Consider the following 22,199-nt stretch of genomic DNA (forward strand, 5'->3'; position numbering starts at 1 on the left):
CACACAGCAGTCACCCATTCTCTCTCACACACAGCAGTCACCCATTCTCTCTCTCACACATAGCAGTCACCCATTGTCTCACATACAGCAGTCACCCATTCTCTCTCACACACACAGCAGTCACCCATTCTCTCTCACACACACAGCAGCCACCCATTCTCTCTCTCACACACTGCAGACACCCATTCTCTCTCTCTCACACAGCAGTCACCCATTGTCTCACATACAGAAGTCACCCATTCTCTCTCACAAACACAGCAGTCACCCATTCTCTCTCACACATAGCAGTCACCCATTCTCTCTTACACACGCAGCAGTCACCCATTCTCTCTCACACACAGCAGTCACCCATTCTCTCTCACACAGCAGTCACCCATTCTCTCTCTCACACAGCAGTCTCCCATTCTCTCTCTCACACAGCAGTCACCCATTCTCTCTCTCACACAGCAGTCACCCATTCTCTCTCACACACAGCAGTCACCCATTCTCTCTCACACACAGCAGTCACCCATTCTCTCTCACACACAGCAGTCACCCATTCTCTCTCACACACAGCAGTCACCCATTCTCTCTCTCACACATAGCAGTCACCCATTCTCTCTCTCACACACAGCAGACACCCATTCTCTCTCTCTCACACAGCAGTCACCCATTGTCTCACATACAGCAGTCACCCATTCTCTCTCACACACACAGCAGTCACCCATTCTCTCTCACACACACAGCAGCCACCCATTCTCTCTCTCACACACTGCAGACACCCATTCTCTCTCTCTCACACAGCAGTCACCCATTGTCTCACATACAGAAGTCACCCATTCTCTCTCACACACACAGCAGTCACCCATTCTCTCTCACACATAGCAGTCACCCATTCTCTCTCACACACGCAGCAGTCACCCGTTCTCTCTCACACGTAGCAGTCACCCATTCTCTCTCATACACGCAGCAGTAACCCGTTCTCTCTCACACACAGCAGTCACCCATTCTCTCTCATACACACAGCAGTCACCCATTGTTTCTCACACACAGCAGTCACCCATTCTCTCTCACACACAGCAGTCACCCATTCTCTCTCATACATACAGCAGTCATCCATTCTCTCTCTCACACACAGCAGTCACCCATTCTCTCTCTCACACACAGCAGTCACCCATTCTCTCACACACAGCAGTCACCCCTTCTCTCTCACACACAGCAGTCACCCATTTTTTCTCACACACAGCAGTCACCCATTCTTTCTCTCACACAGCAGTCACCCATTCTTTCTCTCACACAGCAGTCATCCATTCTCTCTCACACACACTGCAGTCACCCATTCTCTCTCACACACAGCAGTCACAATTTCTCACTCACACACAGCAGTCACCCATTCTCTCTCACACACAGCACTCACCCATTCTCTCTCACACACAGCAGTCACCCATTCTCTCTCTCACACATAGCAGTCACCCATTCTCTCTCACACACAGCACTCACCCATTCTCTCTCACACACAGCAGTCACCCATTCTCTCTCTCACACATAGCAGTCACCCATTCTCTCTCATACACGCAGCTGTAACCCGTTCTCTCTCACACACAGCAGTCACCCATTCTCTCTCATACACACAGCAGGCACCCATTGTTTCTCACACACAGCAGTCACCCATTCTCTCTCACACACAGCAGTCACCCATTCTCTCTCATACATACAGCAGTCATCCATTCACTCTCATACATACAGCAGTCATCCATTCTCTCTCTCACACACAGCAGTCACCCATTCTCTCACACACAGCAGTCACCCCTTCTCTCTCACACACAGCAGTCACCCATTTTTTCTCACACACAGCAGTCACCCATTCTTTCTCTCACACAGCAGTCACCCATTCTTTCTCTCACACAGCAGTCATCCATTCTCTCTCACACACACTGCAGTCACCCATTCTCTCTCACACACAGCAGTCACAATTTCTCACTCACACACAGCAGTCACCCATTCTCTCTCACACACAGCACTCACCCATTCTCTCTCACACACAGCAGTCACCCATTCTCTCTCTCACACATAGCAGTCACCCATTCTCTCTCATACACGCAGCAGTAACCCGTTCTCTCTCACACACAGCAGTCACCCATTCTCTCTCATACACACAGCAGTCACCCATTGTTTCTCACACACAGCAGTCACCCATTCTCTCTCACACACAGCAGTCACCCATTCTCTCTCATACATACAGCAGTCATCCATTCTCTCTCATACATACAGCAGTCATCCATTCTCTCTCTCACACACAGCAGTCACCCATTCTCTCACACACAGCAGTCACCCCTTCTCTCTCACACACAGCAGTCACCCATTTTTTCTCACACACAGCAGTCACCCATTCTTTCTCTCACACAGCAGTCACCCATTCTTTCTCTCACACAGCAGTCATCCATTCACTCTCACACACACTGCAGTCACCCATTCTCTCTCACACACAGCAGTCACAATTTCTCACTCACACACAGCAGTCACCCATTCTCTCTCACACACAGCACTCACCCATTCTCTCTCACACACAACAGTCACCCATTCTCTCTCTCACACACAGCAGTCACCCATCCTCTCTCACACACAGCAGTCTCCTATTCTTTCTCACACACACACAGCAGTCACCCATTCTCTCTCATACACACAGCAGTCACCCATTCTCTCTCATACACACAGCAGTCACCCATTCTCTCTCTCACACACAGCAGTCACCCGTTCTCTCTCACAGCAGTCACCCCTTCTCTTTCACACACAGCAGTCACCCATTCTTTCTCTTACACAGCAGTCATCCATTCTCTCTCACACACACAGCAGTCACCCATTCTCTCTCACACACAGCAGTCACCCATTCTCTCCCTCTATCAACCCACAGTCACCCATTCTCACACACACAGCAGTCACCCATTCTCTCAAACACAGCAGTCACCCATTCTCTCCCACACACAGCAGTCACCTATTCTCTCTCTCACACACACAGCAGTCACCCATTCTCTCTCACACACAGCAGTCACCCATTCTCTCTCACACTCAGCAGTCACTTATTCTCTCTCACACACACACAGCTGTCACCCATTCTCTCTCACACATAGCAGTCACCCATTCTCTCTCTCACACACAGCAGACACCCATTCTCTCTCTCTCACACAGCAGTCACCCATTGTCTCACATACAGCAGTCACCCATTCTCTCTCACACACACAGCAGTCACCCATTCTCTCTCACACACACAGCAGCCACCCATTCTCTCTCTCACACACTGCAGACACCCATTCTCTCTCTCTCACACAGCAGTCACCCATTGTCTCACATACAGAAGTCACCCATTCTCTCTCACACACACAGCAGTCACCCATTCTCTCTCACACATAGCAGTCACCCATTCTCTCTCACACACGCAGCAGTCACCCGTTCTCTCTCACACATAGCAGTCACCCATTCTCTCTCATACACGCAGCAGTAACCCGTTCTCTCTCACACACAGCAGTCACCCATTCTCTCTCATACACACAGCAGTCACCCATTGTTTCTCACACACAGCAGTCACCCATTCTCTCTCACACACAGCAGTCACCCATTCTCTCTCATACATACAGCAGTCATCCATTCTCTCTCTCACACACAGCAGTCACCCATTCTCTCTCTCACACACAGCAGTCACCCATTCTCTCACACACAGCAGTCACCCCTTCTCTCTCACACACAGCAGTCACCCATTTTTTCTCACACACAGCAGTCACCCATTCTTTCTCTCACACAGCAGTCACCCATTCTTTCTCTCACACAGCAGTCATCCATTCTCTCTCACACACACTGCAGTCACCCATTCTCTCTCACACACAGCAGTCACAATTTCTCACTCACACACAGCAGTCACCCATTCTCTCTCACACACAGCACTCACCCATTCTCTCTCACACACAGCAGTCACCCATTCTCTCTCTCACACATAGCAGTCACCCATTCTCTCTCACACACAGCACTCACCCATTCTCTCTCACACACAGCAGTCACCCATTCTCTCTCTCACACATAGCAGTCACCCATTCTCTCTCATACACGCAGCTGTAACCCGTTCTCTCTCACACACAGCAGTCACCCATTCTCTCTCATACACACAGCAGTCACCCATTGTTTCTCACACACAGCAGTCACCCATTCTCTCTCACACACAGCAGTCACCCATTCTCTCTCATACATACAGCAGTCATCCATTCACTCTCATACATACAGCAGTCATCCATTCTCTCTCTCACACACAGCAGTCACCCATTCTCTCACACACAGCAGTCACCCCTTCTCTCTCACACACAGCAGTCACCCATTTTTTCTCACACACAGCAGTCACCCATTCTTTCTCTCACACAGCAGTCACCCATTCTTTCTCTCACACAGCAGTCATCCATTCTCTCTCACACACACTGCAGTCACCCATTCTCTCTCACACACAGCAGTCACAATTTCTCACTCACACACAGCAGTCACCCATTCTCTCTCACACACAGCACTCACCCATTCTCTCTCACACACAGCAGTCACCCATTCTCTCTCTCACACATAGCAGTCACCCATTCTCTCTCATACACGCAGCAGTAACCCGTTCTCTCTCACACACAGCAGTCACCCATTCTCTCTCATACACACAGCAGTCACCCATTGTTTCTCACACACAGCAGTCACCCATTCTCTCTCACACACAGCAGTCACCCATTCTCTCTCATACATACAGCAGTCATCCATTCTCTCTCATACATACAGCAGTCATCCATTCTCTCTCTCACACACAGCAGTCACCCATTCTCTCACACACAGCAGTCACCCCTTCTCTCTCACACACAGCAGTCACCCATTTTTTCTCACACACAGCAGTCACCCATTCTTTCTCTCACACAGCAGTCACCCATTCTTTCTCTCACACAGCAGTCATCCATTCACTCTCACACACACTGCAGTCACCCATTCTCTCTCACACACAGCAGTCACAATTTCTCACTCACACACAGCAGTCACCCATTCTCTCTCACACACAGCACTCACCCATTCTCTCTCACACACAACAGTCACCCATTCTCTCTCTCACACACAGCAGTCACCCATCCTCTCTCACACACAGCAGTCTCCTATTCTTTCTCACACACACACAGCAGTCACCCATTCTCTCTCATACACACAGCAGTCACCCATTCTCTCTCATACACACAGCAGTCACCCATTCTCTCTCTCACACACAGCAGTCACCCGTTCTCTCTCACAGCAGTCACCCCTTCTCTTTCACACACAGCAGTCACCCATTCTTTCTCTTACACAGCAGTCATCCATTCTCTCTCACACACACAGCAGTCACCCATTCTCTCTCACACACAGCAGTCACCCATTCTCTCCCTCTATCAACCCACAGTCACCCATTCTCACACACACAGCAGTCACCCATTCTCTCAAACACAGCAGTCACCCATTCTCTCCCACACACAGCAGTCACCTATTCTCTCTCTCACACACACAGCAGTCACCCATTCTCTCTCACACACAGCAGTCACCCATTCTCTCTCACACTCAGCAGTCACTTATTCTCTCTCACACACACACAGCTGTCACCCATTCTCTCTCACACACGGCAGTCACCCATTCTCTCTCACACACAGCAGTCACCCATTCTCTCTCTCACACAGCAGTCACCCATTCTCTCTCACTCACAGCAGTCACACATTCTCTCTCACTCTCAGCATTCACCCATTCTATCTCACACAGCAGTCACCCATTCTCTCTCACACACAGCAGTCACCCATTCTCTCTCACACACAGCAGTCACCCATTCTCTCTCTCACATACAGCAGTCACCCATTCTCTCTGTCACACAGCAGTCACCCATTGTCTCACACACAGCAGTTACCCATTCTCTCTGTCACACACAGCAGTCAGCCATTCTCTCACACACAGCAGTCACCCATTCTCTCTCTCACACAGCAGCCACCCACTCTCTCATACACATAGCAGTAACCCGTTCTCTCTCACACACAGCAGTCACCAATTCTCTCTCATACACACAGCAGTCACCCATTGTTTCTCACACACAGCAGCCACCCATTCTCTCTCACACACAGCAGTCACCCATTCTCTCTCATACATACAGCAGTCACCCATTCTCTCTCACACACAGCAGTCACCAATTCTCTCTCACACAGCAGTCACCCATTCTCTCTCTCACACAACAGTCACCCATTCTCTCTCTCACACAACAGTCACCCATTCTCTCTCTCACACAGCAGTCACCCATTCTCTCTCACAAACAGCAGTCACCCATTCTCTCTCATACACAGCAGTCACCCATTCTCTCTCATACACAGCAGTCACCCATCCTCCCTCACACACAGCAGTCACCCATTCTCTCTCACACACAGCAGCAGTCACCCAGTCTCTCTCACACACAGCAGTCACCCATTGTCTCACACACAGCAGTCACCCATTCTCTCTCTCACACACAGCAGCCACCCATTCTCTCTCACACACATAGCAGACACCCATTCTCTCTCTCTCACACAGCAGTCATCCATTGTCTCACATACAGCAGTCACCCATTCTCTCTCACACACACAGCAGTCACCCAATGTCTCACACACAGCAGTCACCCATTCTCTCTCACACACACAGCAGCCACCATTCTCTCTCTCACACATAGCAGACACCCATTCTCTCTCTCTCACACAGCAGTCACCCATTGTCTCACATACAACAGTCACCCATTCTCTCTCACACACACACCAGTCACCCATTCTCTCTCACACATAGCAGTCACCCATTCTCTCTCACACACAGCAGTCACCCATTTTCTCTCTCATGCACAGCAGTCACCCATTCTCTCTCATACACAGCAGTCACCCATTCTCTCATACACAGAAGTCACCCATTCACTCTCTCATACACAGCAGTCACCCATTCTCTATCACACACACAGCAGCCACCCATTCTCTCTCTCACACATTGTAGACACTCATTCTCTCTCTCTCACACAGCAGTCACCCATTGTCTCACATACAGATGTCACCCATTCTCTCACACACACACAGCAGTCACCCATTCTCTCTCACACATAGCAGTCACCCATTCTCTCTCACACACACAGCAGTCACCCATTCTCTCTCACACACAGCAGTCACCCACTCTCTCACACACAGCAGTCACCCATTCTCTCTCACACACAGCAGTCACCCATTCTCTCTCACACACAGCAGTCACCCATTCTCTCTCACACACAGCAGTCACCCATTCTCTCTCACACACACAGCAGTCACCCATTCTCTCTCACAGACACAGCAGTCACCCATTCTCTCTCACACACAGCAGTCACCCATTCTCTCTCTCACACAGCAGTCACCCATTCTCTCTCACACACACAGCAGTCACCCATTCTCTCTCTCACATACAGCAGTCACCCATTCTCTCTGTCACACAGCAGTCACCCATTGTCTCATACACAGCAGTTACCCATTCTCTCTCTCACACACAGCAGTCAGCCATTCTCTCACACACAGCAGTCACCCATTCTCTCTCACACACACAGCAGTCACCCATTCTCTCTCACAGACACAGCAGTCACCCATTCTCTCTCACACACAGCAGTCACCCATTCTCTTTCTCAAACAGCAGTCACCCATTCTCTCTCACACACACAGCAGTCACCCATTCTGTCTCTCACATACAGCAGTCACCCATTGTCTCTCACACAGCAGTCACCCATTCTCTCTCACACACACAGCAGTCACCCATTGTCTCACACACAGCAGTCACCCATTGTCTCACACACAGCAGTCACCCATTCTCTCTCACACACAGCAGTCACCCAATCTCTCTCTCACACAGCAGTCACCCATTGTCTCTCACACAGCAGTCACCCATTCTCTCTCACACACACAGCAGTCACCCATTCTCTCTCACAGACACAGCAGTCACCCTTTCTCTCTCACACACAGCAGTCACCCATTCTCTCTCTCACACAGCAGTCACCCATTCTCTCTCACACACACAGCAGTCACCCATTCTCTCTCTCACATACAGCAGTCACCCATTCTCTCTCACACACAGCAGTCACCCATTCTCTCTCTCATACACAGCAGTCACCCATTCTCTCTCACACACAGCAGTCACCCATTCCTCTCTCACATACAGCAGTCACCCATTCTCTCTCATACACAGCAGTCACCCATTCTCTCTCATACACAGCAGTCACCCATTCTCTATCTCACACAGCAGTCACCCATTCTCTCTCTCACACAGCAGTCACCCATTCTCTCTCACACACACAGCAGTCACCCATTGTCTCTCACAGACACAGCAGTCACCCATTGTCTCTCACACACAGCAGTCACCCATTCTCTCTCTCACACAGCAGTCACCCATTCTCTCTCACACACACAGCAGTCACCCATTCTCTCTCTCACATACAGCAGTCACCCATTCTCTCTGTCACACAGCAGTCACCCATTGTCTCACACACAGCAGTTACCCATTCTCTCTCTCACACACAGCAGTCAGCCATTCTCTCACACACAGCAGTCACCCATTCTCTCTCACACACACTGCAGTCACCCATTCTCTCTCACACACAGCAGTCACCCATTCTCTCCCTCACACAGCAGTCACCCATTCTCTCTCATACACATAGCAGTCATCCATTCTCTCTCATACACATAGCAGACACCCATTCTCTCTCACACACATCAGTCACCCATTCTCTCTCTCATACACTGCAGTCACCCATTCTCATACACAGCAGTCACCCATGCTCTCTCACACACAGCAGTCACCCATTTTCTCTCATACACACAGCAGTCACCCATTCTCTCTCACACACAGCAGTCACCCATTCTCTCTTATACACACAGCAGTCACCCATTCTCTGTCACACACAGCAGTCACCCATTCTCTGTCACACACAGCAGTCACCCATTCTCTCTCTCACACACAGCAGTCACCCATCCTCTCTCACACACAGCAGTCACCCATTCTCTCTCACACACACAGTAGTCACCCATTCTCTCTCACACACAGCAGTCACCTATTCTCTCTCACACACACAGCAGTCATCCATTCTCTCTCACACACAGCAGTCTCCTAATCTTTCTCACACACACACAGCAGTCACCCATTCTCTCTCATACACACAGCAGTCATCCATTCTCTCTCATACACACAGCCGTCACCCATTCTCTCTCACACACAGCAGTCACCCATTCTCTCTCTCACACACAGCAGTCACCCCTTCTCTCTCACACACAGCAGTCACCCATTCTCTCTCACACACACAGCAGTCACCCATTCTCTCTCACACACTGCAGTCACCTATTCTCTCCCTCTATCAACCCACAGTCACCCATTCTCACACACACAGCAGTCACCCATTCTCTCCCACACATAGCAGTCACCTATTCTCTCTCTCCCACACACAGCAGTCACCTATTCTCTCTCTCACACACACAGCAGTCACCCATTCTGTCTCACACACAGCAGTCACCCATTCTCTCTCACACTCAGCAGTCACTTATTCTCTCTCACACACACACAGCTGTCACCCATTATCTCTCGCACACGGCAGTCAGCCATTTTCTCTCTCACACAGCAGTCACCCATTCTCTCTCACTCACAGCAGTCACACATTCTCTCACACACACAGCAGTCACCCATTCTCTCTCACTCTCAGCAGTCACCCATTCTATCTCACACAGCAGTCACCCATTCTCTCTCACACACAGCAGTCACCCATTCTCTCATACACAGCAGTCACCCATTCTCTCTCTCATACACAGCAGTCACCCATTCTCTCTCACACACACAGCAGCCACCCATTCTCTCTCTCACACATTGTAGACACCCATTCTCTCTCTCTCACACAGCAGTCACCCATTGTCTCACATACAGAAGTCACCCATTCTCTCACACACACACAGCAGTCACCCATTCTCTCTCACACATAGCAGTCACCCATTCTCTCTCACACACACAGCAGTCACCCATTCTCTCTCACACATAGCAGTCACCCATTCTCTCTCACACACAGCAGTCACCCACTCTCTCACACACAGCAGTCACCCACTCTCTCACACACAGCAGTCACCCATTCTCTCTCACACACAGCAGTCACCCATTCTCTCTCTCACACAGCAGTCACCCATTGTCTCTCACACAGCAGTCACCCATTCTCTCTCACACACACAGCAGTCACCCATTCTCTCTCACAGACACAGCAGTCACCCTTTCTCTCTCACACACAGCAGTCACCCATTCTCTCTCTCACACAGCAGTCACCCATTCTCTCTCACACACACAGCAGTTACCCATTCTCTCTCTCACATACAGCAGTCACCCATTCTCTCTCACACACAGCAGTCACCCATTCTCTCTCTCATACACAGCAGTCACCCATTCTCTCTCACACACAGCAGTCACCCATTCCTCTCTCACATACAGCAGTCACCCATTCTCTCTCATACACAGCAGTCACCCATTCTCTATCTCACACAGCAGTCACCCATTCTCTCTCTCACACAGCAGTCACCCATTCTCTCTCACACAGCAGTCACCCATTCTCTCTCACACACAGCAGTCACCCATTCTCTCTCTCTCACACAGCAGTCACCCATTGTCTCACACACAGCAGTCAACCCTTCTCTCTCTCACACACAGCAGTCACCCATTCTCACTCACAAAAAGAAGTCACCCATTCTCTCTCACACACACAGCAGTCACCCATTCTCTCTCAAACACAGCAGTCACCCATTCTCTCTCTCACACAGCAGTCAGCCATTGTCTCACACACACAACAGTCACCCATTCTCTCTCTCACATACAGCAGTCACCCATTCTCTCTCATACACAGCACACCCATTCTCTCCCACACACAGCAGTCACCTATTCTCTCTCTCACACACACAGCAGTCACCCATTCTCTCTCACACACAGCAGTCACCCATTCTCTCTCACACTCAGCAGTCACTTATTCTCTCTCACACACACACAGCTGTCACCCATTCTCTCTCACACACGGCAGTCACCCATTCTCACACACACAGCAGTCACCCATTCTCTCTCACACACAGCAGTCACCCATTCTCTCTCACACACAGCAGTCACCCATTCTCTCTCACACACAAAGCAGTCACCCATTCTCTCTCACACACACAGCAGTCACCCATTCTCTCTCACACACAGCAGTCACCCATTCTCTCTCTCACACAGCAGTCACCCATTCTCTCTCACACACACAGCAGTCACCCATTCTCTCTCTCACATACAGCAGTCACCCATTCTCTCTGTCACACAGCAGTCACCCATTGTCTCACACACAGCAGTTACCCATTCTCTCTCTCACACACAGCAGTCAGCCATTCTCTCACACACAGCAGTCACCCATTCTCTCTCACACACACTGCAGTCACCCATTCTCTCTCACAGACACAGCAGTCACCCATTCTCTCTCACACACAGCAGTCACCCATTCTCTCCCTCACACAGCAGTCACCCAACCTCTCTCATACACATAGCAGTCACCCATTCTCTCTCACACACATCAGTCACCCATTCTCTCTCTCATACACTGCAGTCACCCATTCTCATACACAGCAGTCACCCATGCTCTCTCACACACAGCAGTCACCCATTCTCTCTCATACACACAGCAGTCACCCATTCTCTCTCACACACAGCAGTCACCCATTCTCTCTTATACACACAGCAGTCACCCATTCTCTCTCACACACAGCAGTCACCCATTCTCTGTCACACACAGCAGTCACCCATTCTCTCTCTCACACACAGCAGTCACCCATCCTCTCTCACACACAGCAGTCACCCATTCTCTCTCACACACACAGTAGTCACCCATTCTCTCTCACACACAGCAGTCACCTATTCTCTCTCACACACACACAGCAGTCATCCATTCTCTCTCACACACAGCAGTCTCCTATTCTTTCTCACACACACACAGCAGTCACCCATTCTCTGTCATACACACAGCAGTCACCCATTCTCTCTCACACTCAGCACACCCATTCTCTCCCACACACAGCAGTCACCTATTCTCTCTCTCACACACACAGCAGTCACCCATTCTCTCTCACACACAGCAGTCACCCATTCTCTCTCACACTCAGCAGTCACTTATTCTCTCTCACACACACACAGCTGTCACCCATTCTCTCTCACACACGGCAGTCACCCATTCTCACACACACAGCAGTCACCCATTCTCTCTCACACACAGCAGTCACCCATTCTCTCTCACACACAGCAGTCACCCATTCTCTCTCACACACAAAGCAGTCACCCATTCTCTCTCACACACACAGCAGTCACCCATTCTCTCTCACACACAGCAGTCACCCATTCTCTCTCTCACACACAGCAGTCACCCATTCTCTCTCTCACATACAGCAGTCACCCATTCTCTCTGTCACACAGCAGTCACCCATTGTCTCACACACAGCAGTTACCCATTCTCTCTCTCACACACAGCAGTCAGCCATTCTCTCACACACAGCAGTCACCCATTCTCTCTCACACACACTGCAGTCACCCATTCTCTCTCACAGACACAGCAGTCACCCATTCTCTCACACACAGCAGTCACCCATTCTCTCCCTCACACAGCAGTCACCCAACCTCTCTCATACACATAGCAGTCACCCATTCTCTCTCACACACATCAGTCACCCATTCTCTCTCTCATACACTGCAGTCACCCATTCTCATACACAGCAGTCACCCATGCTCTCTCACACACAGCAGTCACCCATTCTCTCTCATACACACAGCAGTCACCCATTCTCTCTCACACACAGCAGTCACCCATTCTCTCTTATACACACAGCAGTCACCCATTCTCTCTCACACACAGCAGTCACCCATTCTCTGTCACACACAGCAGTCACCCATTCTCTCTCTCACACACAGCAGTCACCCATCCTCTCTCACACACAGCAGTCACCCATTCTCTCTCACACACACAGTAGTCACCCATTCTCTCTCACACACAGCAGTCACCTATTCTCTCTCACACACACACAGCAGTCATCCATTCTCTCTCACACACAGCAGTCTCCTATTCTTTCTCACACACACACAGCAGTCACCCATTCTCTGTCATACACACAGCAGTCATCCATTCTCTCTCATACACACAGCAGTCATTCATTCTCTCTCATACACACAGCCATCACCCATTCTCTCTCACACACAGCAGTCACCCATTCTCTCTCTCACACACAGCAGTCACCCCTTCTCTCTCACACACAGCAGTCACCCATTCTTTCTCTTACACAGCAGTCATCCATTCTCTCTCACACACACAGCAGTCACCCATTCTCTCTCACACACAGCAGTCACCTATTCTCTCCCTCTATCAACCCACAGTCACCCATTCTCACACACACAGCAGTCACCCATTCTCTCAAACACAGCAGTCACCCATTCTCTCCCACACACAGCAGTCACCTATTCTCTCTCTCCCACACACAGCAGTCACCTATTCTCTCTCTCCCACACACAGCAGTCACCTATTCTCTCTCTCACACACACAGCAGTCACCCATTCTGTCTCACACTCAGCAGTCACTTATTCTCTCTCACACACACACAGCTGTCACCCATTCTCTCTCGCACACGGCAGTCACCCATTCTCTCTCTCACACGGCAGTCACCCATTCTCTCTCACTCACAGCAGTCACACATTCTCTCACACACACAGCAGTCACCCATTCTCTCTCACTCTCAGCAGTCACCCATTCTCTCTCACTCTCAGCAGTCACCCATTCTATCTCACACAGCAGTCACCCATTCTCTCTCTCACACAGCAGTCACCCATTCTCTCTCTCACACAGCAGTCACCCATTCTCTCTCACACACAGCAGTCACCCATTCTCTCATACACACAGCAGTCACCCATTCTCTCTCACACATAGCAGTCACCCATTCTCTCTCTCTCACACACACAGCAGTCACCCATTCTCACACACACAGCAGTCACCCATTCTCCCACACACAGCAGTCACCCATTCTCTCTCACACACAGCAGTCACCCATTCTCTCTCACACACAGCAGTCACCCATTCTCTCTCACACACAGCAGTCACCCATTCTCTCTTATACACACAGCAGTCTCCCATTCTCTCTCACACACAGCAGTCACCCATTCTCTCTCACACACAGCAGTCACCCATTCTTTCTCACACACAGCAGTCACCCATTCTTTCTCACACACAGCAGTCACCCATTCTTTCTCTCACACAGCAGTCAACCATTCTCTCTCTCACGCACAGCAGTCACCCATTCTCTCACGCACAGCAGTCACCCAATCTCTCAAACACAGCAGTCACCCATTCTCTCCCACACACAGCAGTCACCTATTCTCTCTCTCACATACACACAGCAGTCGCCCATTCTCTCTCACACACAGCAGTCACCTTTTCTCTCTCACACACACACAGCAGTCACCCATTCTCTCTCACACTCAGCAGTCACTTATTCTCTCTCACACACACACAGCTGTCACCCATTCTGTCTCACACACGGCAGTCACCCATTCTCTCTCACACACGGCAGTCACCCATTCTCTCCCTCACACGGCAGTCACCCTTTCTCTCTCACTCACAGCAGTCACCCATTCTCTCACACACACAGCAGTCACCCATTCTCTCTCACACTCAGCAGTCACCCATTCTATCTCACACAGCAGTCACCCATTCTCTCTCTCACACAGCAGTCACCCATTCTCTCTCTCACACAGCAGTCACCCATTCTCTCTCTCACACACAGCAGTTACCCATTCTCTCTCTCACATACAGCAGTCACCCATTGTCTCTCACACAGCAGTCACCCATTCTCTCTCTCACACACATCAGTCACCCATTGTCTCACACACAGCAGTCACCCATTGTCTCACACACAGCAGTCACCCATTGTCTCACACACAGCAGTCACCCATTCTCTCTCACACACAGCAGTCACCCATTGTCTCACACACAGCAGTCACCCATTGTCTCACACACAGCAGTCACCCATTCTCTCTCACACACAGCAGTCACCCATTCTCTCTCTCACACAGCAGTCACCCATTGTCTCTCACACAGCAGTCACCCATTCTCTCTCTCATACACAGCAGTCACCCATTCTCTCTCACACACAGCAGTCACCCATTCCTCTCTCACATACAGCAGTCACCCATTCTCTCTCATACACAGCAATCACCCATTCTCTCTCTCACACAGCAGTCACCCATTCTCTCTCACACACAGCAGTCACCCATTCTCTCTCACACACAGCAGTCACCCATTCTCTCTCTCTCACACAGCAGTCACCCATTCTCTCTCTCTCACACAGCAGTCACCCATTGTCTCACACACAGCAGTCACCCATTCTCACTCACAAACAGAAGTCACCCATTCTCTCTCACACACACAGCAGTCACCCATTCTCTCTCAAACACAGCAGTCACCCATTCTCTCTCTCATACAGCAGTCAGCCATTGTCTCACACACACAGCAGTCACCCATTCTCTCTCTCTCACATACAGCAGTCACCCATTCTCTCTCAGACACAGCACACCCATTCTCTCTCACACACAGCAGTCACCCATTCTCTATCATACACACAGCAGTCACCCATTCTTTCTCACACACAGCAGTCAACCATTCTCTCTCACACACAGCAGTCACACATTCTCTCTCATACATACAGCAGTCACCCATTCTCTCTCACACACAGCAGTCGCCCATTCTCTCTCACACACAGCAGTCACCTATTCTCTCTCACACACACAGCAGTCACCCATTCTCTCTCTCACACACAGCAGTCACCCATCGTCTCTCACACACAGCAGTCACCCATTCTCTCTCACACACACAGCAGTCACCCATTCTCTGTCACACACAGCAGTCACCCATTCTCTCTCACACACAACAGTCACCCATTCTCTCTCACAGCAGTCACCCCATCTCTCTCACACACAGCAGTTACCCATTCTCTCTCTCACACAGCAGTCACCCATTCTCTCTCACACACAGCAGTCACCCATTCTCTCTCTCACACAGCAGTCACCCATTCTCTCTCATACACATAGCAGGAACCCATTCTCTCTCATACACAGAGCAGTCACCCATTCTCTCTCACAAACAGCAGTCACCCATTCTCTCTTATACACACAGCAGTCACCCATTCTCAATCACACACAGCAGTCACCCATCCTCTCTCACACACAGCAGTCACTCATTCTCTCTCACACACACAGTAGTCACCCATTCTCTCTCACACACAGCAGTCACCTATTCTCTCTCACACACACACAGCAGTCATCCATTCTCTCTCACACACAGCAGTCTCCTATTCTTTCTCACACACACAGCAGTCACCCATTCTCTCTCATACACACAGCAGTCACCCATTCTCTCTCTCACACACAGCAGTCACCCATTCTCTCTCTCACACACAGCAGTCACCCCTTCTCTCTCACAGCAGTCACCCCTTCTCTCTCACACACAGCAGTCACCCATTCTTTCTCTCACACAGCAGTCATCCATTCTCTCTCACACACACAGCAGTCACCCATTCTCTCTCACACACAGCAGTCACCCATTCTCTCCCTCTATCAACCCACAGTCACCCATTCTCACACACACAGCAGTCACCCATTCTCTCAAACACAGCAGTCACCCATTCTCTCCCACACACAGCAGTCACCTATTCTCTCTCTCACACACACACAGCAGTCACCCATTCTCTCTCACACACAGCAGTCACCTTTTTTCTCTCACACACACAGCAGTCACCCATTCTCTCTCACACTCAGCAGTCACTTATTCTCTCTCACACACACACAGCTGTCACCCATTCTCTCTCACACACGGCAGTCACCCATTCTCTCTCACACACAACAGTCACCCATTCTCTCTCTCACACAGCAGTCACCCATTCTCTCTCACTCACAGCAGTCACACATTCTCTCACACACACAGCAGTCACCCATTCTCTCTCACACTCAGCAGTCACCCATTCTATCTCACACAGCAGTCACCCATTCTATCTCACACAGCAGTCACCCATTCTCTCTCTCACACAGCAATCACCCATTCTCTCTCACACAGCAGTCACCCATTCTCTCTCACACACAGCAGTCACCCATTCTCTCATACACACAGCAGTAACCCATTCTCTCTCACACATAGCAGTCACCCATTCTCTCTCTCACACACACACAGCAGTCACCCATTCTCTCTCACACACAGCAGTCACCCATTCTCTCTCACACAGCAGTCACCCATTCTCTCTCACACAGCAGTCACCCATTCTCTCTCTTACACAGCAGTCACCCATTCTTTCTCACACAGAGCAGTCACCCATTCTCTCACACACAGCAGTCACCTTTTCTCTCTCACACACAGCAGACACCTATTATCTCTCAAACAGCAGTCACCCATTCTCTCTCTCACACAAGTCACCCATTCTCTCTCTCACACAAGTCACCCATTCTCTCTCTCACACAGCAGTCACCCATTCTCTCATACACACAGCAGTCACCCATTCTCTCTCACACATAGCAGTCACCCATTCTCTCTCTCTCACACACACAGCAGTCACCCATTCTCTCTCACACACAGCAGTCACCCATTCTCTCTCTCACACAGCAGTCACCCATTCTCTCTCACACACAGCAGTCACCCATTCTCTCTCACACACAGCAGTCACCCATTCTCTCTCACACACAGCAGCAGTCACCCAGTCTCTCTCACACACAGCAGTCACCCATTGTCTCACACACAGCAGTCACCCATTCTCTCTCACACACACAGCAGCCACCCATTCTCTCTCACACACATAGCAGACACCCATTCTCTCTCTCTCACACAGCAGTCACCCATTGTCTCACATACAGCAGTCACCCATTCTCTCTCACACACACAGCAGTCACCCATTGTCTCACACACAGCAGTCACCCATTCTCTCTCACACACACAGCAGCCACCCATTCTCTCTCTCACACATAGCAGACACCCATTCTCTCTCTCTCACACAGCAGTCACCGATTGTCTCACATACAGCAGTCACCCATTCTCTCTCACACACACAGCAGTCACCCATTCTCTCTCACACACACAGCAGTCACCCATTCTCTCTCACACACAGCAGTCACCCATTCTCTCACACACACAGCAGTCACCCATTCTCTCTCACTCTCAGCAGTCACCCATTCTATCTCACACAGCAGTCACCCATTCTCTCTCACACACAGCAGTCACCCATTCTCTCATACACAGCAGTCACCCATTCTCTCTCTCATACACAGCAGTCACCCATTCTCTCTCACACACACAGCAGCCACCCATTCTCTCTCTCACACATTGTAGACACCCATTCTCTCTCTCTCACACAGCAGTCACCCATTGTCTCACATACAGAAGTCACCCATTCTCTCACACACACACAGCAGTCACCCATTCTCTCTCACACATAGCAGTCACCCATTCTCTCTCACACACACAGCAGTCACCCATTCTCTCTCACACATAGCAGTCACCCATTCTCTCTCACACACAGCAGTCACCCACTCTCTCACACACAGCAGTCACCCACTCTCTCACACACAGCAGTCACCCATTCTCTCTCACACACAGCAGTCACCCATTCTCTCTCTCACACAGCAGTCACCCATTGTCTCTCACACAGCAGTCACCCATTCTCTCTCACACACACAGCAGTCACCCATTCTCTCTCACAGACACAGCAGTCACCCTTTCTCTCTCACACACAGCAGTCACCCATTCTCTCTCTCACACAGCAGTCACCCATTCTCTCTCACACACACAGCAGTTACCCATTCTCTCTCTCACATACAGCAGTCACCCATTCTCTCTCACACACAGCAGTCACCCATTCTCTCTCTCATACACAGCAGTCACCCATTCTCTCTCACACACAGCAGTCACCCATTCCTCTCTCACATACAGCAGTCACCCATTCTCTCTCATACACAGCAGTCACCCATTCTCTATCTCACACAGCAGTCACCCATTCTCTCTCTCACACAGCAGTCACCCATTCTCTCTCACACAGCAGTCACCCATTCTCTCTCACACACAGCAGTCACCCATTCTCTCTCTCTCACACAGCAGTCACCCATTGTCTCACACACAGCAGTCAACCCTTCTCTCTCTCACACACAGCAGTCACCCATTCTCACTCACAAAAAGAAGTCACCCATTCTCTCTCACACACACAGCAGTCACCCATTCTCTCTCAAACACAGCAGTCACCCATTCTCTCTCTCACACAGCAGTCAGCCATTGTCTCACACACACAACAGTCACCCATTCTCTCTCTCACATACAGCAGTCACCCATTCTCTCTCATACACAGCACACCCATTCTCTCCCACACACAGCAGTCACCTATTCTCTCTCTCACACACACAGCAGTCACCCATTCTCTCTCACACACAGCAGTCACCCATTCTCTCTCACACTCAGCAGTCACTTATTCTCTCTCACACACACACAGCTGTCACCCATTCTCTCTCACACACGGCAGTCACCCATTCTCACACACACAGCAGTCACCCATTCTCTCTCACACACAGCAGTCACCCATTCTCTCTCACACACAGCAGTCACCCATTCTCTCTCACACACAAAGCAGTCACCCATTCTCTCTCACACACACAGCAGTCACCCATTCTCTCTCACACACAGCAGTCACCCATTCTCTCTCTCACACAGCAGTCACCCATTCTCTCTCACACACACAGCAGTCACCCATTCTCTCTCTCACATACAGCAGTCACCCATTCTCTCTGTCACACAGCAGTCACCCATTGTCTCACACACAGCAGTTACCCATTCTCTCTCTCACACACAGCAGTCAGCCATTCTCTCACACACAGCAGTCACCCATTCTCTCTCACACACACTGCAGTCACCCATTCTCTCTCACAGACACAGCAGTCACCCATTCTCTCTCACACACAGCAGTCACCCATTCTCTCCCTCACACAGCAGTCACCCAACCTCTCTCATACACATAGCAGTCACCCATTCTCTCTCACACACATCAGTCACCCATTCTCTCTCTCATACACTGCAGTCACCCATTCTCATACACAGCAGTCACCCATGCTCTCTCACACACAGCAGTCACCCATTCTCTCTCATACACACAGCAGTCACCCATTCTCTCTCACACACAGCAGTCACCCATTCTCTCTTATACACACAGCAGTCACCCATTCTCTCTCACACACAGCAGTCACCCATTCTCTGTCACACACAGCAGTCACCCATTCTCTCTCTCACACACAGCAGTCACCCATCCTCTCTCACACACAGCAGTCACCCATTCTCTCTCACACACACAGTAGTCACCCATTCTCTCTCACACACAGCAGTCACCTATTCTCTCTCACACACACACAGCAGTCATCCATTCTCTCTCACACACAGCAGTCTCCTATTCTTTCTCACACACACACAGCAGTCACCCATTCTCTGTCATACACACAGCAGTCACCCATTCTCTCTCACACTCAGCACACCCATTCTCTCCCACACACAGCAGTCACCTATTCTCTCTCTCACACACACAGCAGTCACCCATTCTCTCTCACACACAGCAGTCACCCATTCTCTCTCACACTCAGCAGTCACTTATTCTCTCTCACACACACACAGCTGTCACCCATTCTCTCTCACACACGGCAGTCACCCATTCTCACACACACAGCAGTCACCCATTCTCTCTCACACACAGCAGTCACCCATTCTCTCTCACACACAGCAGTCACCCATTCTCTCTCACACACAAAGCAGTCACCCATTTCTCTCTCACACACACAGCAGTCACCCATTCTCTCTCACACACAGCAGTCACCCATTCTCTCTCTCACACACAGCAGTCACCCATTCTCTCTCTCACATACAGCAGTCACCCATTCTCTCTGTCACACAGCAGTCACCCATTGTCTCACACACAGCAGTTACCCATTCTCTCTCTCACACAGCAGTCAGCCATTCTCTCACACACAGCAGTCACCCATTCTCTCTCACACACACTGCAGTCACCCATTCTCTCTCACAGACACAGCAGTCACCCATTCTCTCACACACAGCAGTCACCCATTCTCTCCCTCACACAGCAGTCACCCAACCTCTCTCATACACATAGCAGTCACCCATTCTCTCTCACACACATCAGTCACCCATTCTCTCTCTCATACACTGCAGTCACCCATTCTCATACACAGCAGTCGACCCATGCTCTCTCACACACAGCAGTCACCCATTCTCTCTCATACACACAGCAGTCACCCATTCTCTCTCTCTCACACAGCAGTCACCCATTGTCTCACACACAGCAGTCAACCCTTCTCTCTCTCACACACAGCAGTCACCCATTCTCACTCACAAAAAGAAGTCACCCATTCTCTCTCACACACACAGCAGTCACCCATTCTCTCTCAAACACAGCAGTCACCCATTCTCTCTCTCACACAGCAGTCAGCCATTGTCTCACACACACAACAGTCACCCATTCTCTCTCTCACATACAGCAGTCACCCATTCTCTCTCATACACAGCACACCCATTCTCTCCCACACACAGCAGTCACCTATTCTCTCTCTCACAACACACAGCAGTCACCCATTCTCTCTCACACACAGCAGTCACCCATTCTCTCTCACACTCAGCAGTCACTTATTCTCTCTCACACACACACAGCTGTCACCCATTCTCTCTCACACACGGCAGTCACCCATTCTCACACACACAGCAGTCACCCATTCTCTCTCACACACAGCAGTCACCCCATTCTCTCTCACACACAGCAGTCACCCATTCTCTCTCACACACAAAGCAGTCACCCATTCTCTCTCACACACACAGCAGTCACCCATTCTCTCTCACACACAGCAGTCACCCATTCTCTCTCTCACACAGCAGTCACCCATTCTCTCTCACACACACAGCAGTCACCCATTCTCTCTCTCACATACAGCAGTCACCCATTCTCTCTGTCACACAGCAGTCACCCATTGTCTCACACACAGCAGTTACCCATTCTCTCTCTCACACACAGCAGTCAGCCATTCTCTCACACACAGCAGTCACCCATTCTCTCTCACACACACTGCAGTCACCCATTCTCTCTCAC

This window comes from Taudactylus pleione, unplaced genomic scaffold (assembly GCF_031769625.1).
Source record: "Taudactylus pleione unplaced genomic scaffold, aTauple2 ptg000647l, whole genome shotgun sequence".
Lineage (NCBI taxonomy): Eukaryota > Metazoa > Chordata > Amphibia > Anura > Myobatrachidae > Taudactylus > Taudactylus pleione.